Here is a 6,000-nt window from a genome sequence, read left to right on the forward strand (position 1 = left end):
TATTCTCAGAAATATTTTTCAAATATTTGATGCGTTGTGAGAATATGTGCAAATGAAATGCCCTAAATAAAATACTATCCTCAAAGAAGATTTTGAAATAAATACATGAAAAAGAGTTGGAGAGATTTGAATAAAAAATACTTAAGCCCAAAAGAGTGATTTAAACAATAAAAAACATTTTGGGGGGACTTTGATTAACCAAGGGTTAGAGAGAAATTTAAAGTTAATCAAAGTTGCTAATCTGGAGTAATGAGGGGTATTTATAAAGTTCGTGAGAAATATGACCGTTGGGGACACGAAGGTCATTTTATAAAAAGTTTAATAACGTTTAATTAAAATTAACCTCATTTTAAAAAGTTAACCGCGGTAAAAATTCAAACCAACCCGAGAGCACCGGTTGACCAGAAGACTTTCGGTTGACAGAAGTTCATCTGGGTCGATCGACCGGACCAGTTTTGAACTTCAGGATCAGTCGACTAGGAAGGGCAATTTTTCCAAATTAGAGTAGTTCGGTCGATCAGGGTGAAAATGAACTAACTGGTCAGTCGACTGGAAGAGGCGATTTTTCAAAACAACGAGGTTCGGTCGACTGGGACATTTTGAACTGAGAAGTTTGGTCGACCAGGTTGTTGGGGCATCTCCCGAGGACCCTCGGTCGACCAAAGCGTTGGAGTAAATTTTGGGTTCGATCAACCAGGTGGTAAATATGTTGACTCAAAGGGAGTTCGGTCGACTGGGTATAAATGAACTGGCAAGTTCGGTCGATCGAGCCGTGGTCAAACTATTGACCCGAACAAGGTTCGGTCGATCGGGCCCATTTTGAACTACATAGGTCGCTTGACCGGGCTACGGTCAACTAGTTGACCTGGTCCAGGTTTGGTCGACCGTATAATTTTGTACATGGTAGTTCAATCGACCGAATGTGCACATTTTCTGCATTTTGGTCCTGTTTAAGCCACCAGTCATCCTATTTCAAATGACCAAACACATGTATGCATGAGTGAGTGTCCTAAGGTCATTCTAGGTCTTTTTAAAGACACTGAAAAAATTCGGTGTCGATCGACTTACGTAAACTTTGTTCTAGCCCCGATTTTGACCCTAAAGCTATTTAAAAAACTTTGTATGATTTTAATCTTTCTAGAAAAAGGTTTTTGGTGGGATGTGCTAGTCCCTAGGGTCTATCTACCGTTATTCTAAGCATTCAAACACATAATGCATGTAGACACCCCATTTTTACCCAGACCCAATATTATTATTATTATTTTTAATATTATTATTATTTTGCTATTATTATTGTTATTTTTATTACTATTATTATTATTATTTTATTATTATTATTATTATTATTATTATTAGTGTTTTTATTATCTTTATTTTATTATTATTATTATTCTTAATTTACTATAATTATCCTGGATTATTATCACTATTATTTTTATTTTTATTTTTTATTACCTTATTATTATTATAATTATAATTATTATTATTTTATTATTATTATTAGTATTAGTATCTTATTTTGGCTATTATTATTTTTATTAGTAATGTTATCATTATTATTATTATTATTATTATTAATTATTACTTTTAATGTTTGTATTATTACCTTATTTTTATTAGTATTATTATTATTATTATTATTATTATTATTATTATTATTATTATTATTTTGCTGATAATATCTTTATTATTTTTATTTTTACTATAATTATTTATTATTATTTACTATTCGTAGTAGTAGTATTATTATTATTATTATTATTATTATTATTATTATTATTATTATTATTATTATTATTTCCTTATTGATCCTTATATTATTATTATAATTATTATTATTAGTATTACTATTTTCATTATTACCATAATAGTAAAAGCAGAAAAAAAAATCGAAAAAGGAAGTTTTTTTTAGGGTTTTAGAATTTTTTTTTATAATGGGGGGCAGCGGAGGCCAAAGGGAGGGGGCGCAGGCCAGGAAAGAAAATTAAAAAAAAAAACTTTCGTCTTCTTCCTCTTCCTCTTCTTCTTCTACCATCTCGCTCTCATCTTTCCAAAATCAGTCCCTTACCCGAACGGCCCTCCAATCCGCCGCTGCTTCAGACCAACCACACCATGGCAGCCCCTCGTCTCCAACCATCACCTGCAACCAGCAGCCGCCGACAACCACCGTGAGCCCTTACCTGCTGCCGTCACTGCTGGAGATCAGTGAACCACCCGTGACCAACCTTCAATACATCCACGGCACCAGAAATCCGAGGACGTCTCCACGTTCTGTTCCAGACGCAGGCTGCAGCACTAGCTCTCGCTCAATCCCTGCAACTCCATCCCCACAGCCGCACCCACACATATTCACGCACACACAGCAACCCCTCTCTCATCCCAGTTCACACACACACACACACACACACACACACTGCACGACAACACCACCACTCCAGCAGCCTCGCCATGTAATTTTTTTTCTGCTCGTGGTGTGGCTACATCCTTTCAATTCTAATCCAAATCTAATATTTTTATGACTGCAGGTAATTCTTCTATTACTTCAGATTATGGTTATGATTCTACATATGAAAAATCTAATGTTGGAATGCCAAGGCATGTAAGGGATAACTTTCTAGAACTGGTAATGGACAATTGGACAACTGATCAAAACTTAATTGCTGCTACAAGGAATCCTATAAGCAACCTCTTCATCACAGGTGTCTCCTCTTCCTAGGTTCTTCAATTCCAGAGCAATTCAGGGAGTATATGACTACTACTCTTTATTATTGTCTTTATTTCATTTTTTTTCCCATTACTTTTAGTTTATTGTGATGTTTATATTATATGTTTATGTTCATTACGATGTTGATCTCTGTCATGATATTAGGATTTTGTGTTTATATTTTTTCCGATGTTTATAGTATCATGTTTTAGGTTTATGTTTATCATCACATTGATATCACTATTAGGATTTCTTGTTTATTGTTATAATTAGATTATATGGTTTATGTTTATTATTAGGTTGAGATAAATATTTTTGTTATGTTATTGTTATATTATTATGGTATTTATGTTTATTATTATATTATATGTATTTATTATTATGATATTTTTAGTATTTTAATATACACAGTATTATTTATTTTGGTAACTTTAGTATTTTGATATTATGTTATTATATTATATTATTAGGGTATTTTATTATGTTTATATATGGTTTTTTTTTTTTTAGTATCTTAATATATATAGTATTATGAGGATTTTCTTTACTTATTATAGTAGTTGTAATATTTTGGTAGATATTTATTATTATGAATATTGTGGTACTTTAGTATTACATCTACGCTTTAGCCCATTATTATTATTATTATTATTATTATTATTATTATTATTATTATTATTATTATTTTATCTTTTACGTTTATTATCTTTAAAAACCCCAGAAAGTGTTGAAAGTATTGTTTAAGAATAATTTTAAAAATAAAAAATAAAAATCTGGGAGTGATTTTCATAAAATATTTTCTTGACTTATTTTTTTTTATCCCTATGATTTTATTGCGGGGGTATGAGCCTTTGGGCACCACGTACCCTAAGCTCTGAGGGAATATATATATGTATATATTTATTTATTTATTTATTTTTTTACATGTATTTATAAATTCATAAAAAGGAGTAATTTAAAGAATTATTAGATTAACTTAGGGATAATTTCAAATTAATTAGGTGCCGTTCGTAAGAACGGGCGCGTAGGGGGTGCTCGTACCTTCCCCTCGCGTAACCGAACTCCCGACCCTAATTCTGGTAATGTAGACCGATTCTACCCCTAACGGGGTAATAATCATGTGTTCTAACCGCACTAAAGGTTAGTGGCGACTCCGACACTTTCATCTTTTTAATTGAAAATTCAAATTGATTTTAATTTCGCCACCCGGGGCACACGCGCTCCCGGGACGTCGCGACAGCTTGGCGACTCCGCTTGGGACCTTAGAGAGTCGAGCCATTAATTAATTAGAAATTATCCCAAGTTTAAATTTATTAAATCTTTTAATTACTCCTTATTTTGTGAATGTTGTAATTTGTAAATAACTTTGATTAGTTGTAAATATTTTACTTCCATAAATTGTAAATAACCTCAATTAATTAAAAATATTTTGTTTCCTGATTTGTTGAGCATTAATTGTAGATATTTTGTTTCTAAATATTCTTAATAAGCATATTAATTGTGGATATTGTGAATAAGCATACTTTGTATACTAATCGTAAATATTTTGTTTCCTTGTTTTTTGTTTCCAAATTTTTTAGAATCAACATGTTAATAGCAGATAATATGTTTCCATATCTTGTGAATAAATACATTAATGGTAGATATCTTACTTCCATATTCTTTATAGCATGTGAATAAATATGGGGATAGCGGGATTAGGTTAAATTTAAATTCACACACTTTCACGCTCTATACCCGAGCTTTCCTTACTAGGATAAGATAGGAGTGTAATAGCGTTTGTCCCCACGTGGCAGGGCTTGTGGGGACCCGCGAACCACTCCACTCAGTTTAAACTTTGTCCAAGCCCTTTTTGGGTGAGGATGGAGGTTAGATTGGGAACCTTTGTATATAGGGATTAGAGCTTACCCACACATACTTGTCTATAGTCTTCCCTAACTAGGATAGAGCCATGAAAGACCCTATATATACGTACCTACCCTGGGTTGGGATAGGAGCCACATTCTTCTCCATGTATAGTGTGTTGTATATATGATATGAGATACTTTGTATTATATGATACATTTGACATCCATTTTAGATATACATACTACTTAGTCAGTATTCAGAAAAAGTCCAATAATAAGACCAAGGCCCATCCTTTCAAAAAAATGAAGCACTTGGCCCAAGCATTTTAAAATATGGGTCGGCCCAACCCTTTTCAAATAACTCGGGCCCAATTTTTTGAGAAATAACAAGTATAGGCCCAACCCTTTCCTAAGTAAAAATTCGGCCCAGACCTAATTTTCCAAAAGGGGTAAAACCCAATTTTCAAAAATGGTCTTTGGCCCTATTACCCTAAAAATCCGGGCCAATATTTTCTAAACAATCCAAGCTCAAATCCTTTTAAAACTAGGGCCCGATCCCATCATGAAATATATTGAAGCCCATATTTTAATATACTTGAGGCCCAAGTGCACATTAAAGTCCACAAGCCCGTATTGAACAAATCCAGTGGGTTGACCAACCTGAGTCAACCCCAACCTCAGACCATAATTTGACCCCTCATAGAATCTGAGGTACATGGACCGTCATCAAGGAAAAGAATGATTGAGGGAAGAATTGAATTGAAATTGTGGCCCATCAATGATTATCCTAAAATCTCTCATTAGTGGGATTTTTCCTAGAATGCTGACAAAGTAGTTAGTTAGGTTACATTGCATCTCTGCATTCATGCATAATTTCACACATAATCATGCACGATAGGTCACATGCATGGTCATATCTCTATTTATATGGGTAATTGCACTAGTTACATCCATGCACAAACATTCATTGCATCCATGCATTTAGGCATAATTCCACACATAATCATGCACGATAGGTCACATGCATGGTCATATCCCTATTTGTATGTGTAATTGTACTAGGTACATCCATGCACAAACATTCATTGCATCCATGCATTCATGCATAATTTCACACATAATCATGCACGATAGGTCACATGCATGGTCATACCTCTATTTATATAGGTAATTGCACTAGTTACATCCATGCACAAACATTCATTGCATCCATGCATTTAGGCATAATTCCACACATAATCATGCACGATAGGTCACATGCATGGTCATATCCCTATTTGTATGTGTAATTGTACTAGGTACATCCATGCACAAACATTCATTGCATCCATGCATTCATGCATAATTTCACACATAATCATGCACTATAGGTCACATGCATGGTCATATCTCTATTTGTATGTGTAATTGCACAAACATTCATTGCATCCATGCATTCATGCGTAATTT

This window comes from Malania oleifera, chromosome 2, assembly GCF_029873635.1.
Source record: "Malania oleifera isolate guangnan ecotype guangnan chromosome 2, ASM2987363v1, whole genome shotgun sequence".
NCBI classification, from domain to species: domain Eukaryota; kingdom Viridiplantae; phylum Streptophyta; class Magnoliopsida; order Santalales; family Ximeniaceae; genus Malania; species Malania oleifera.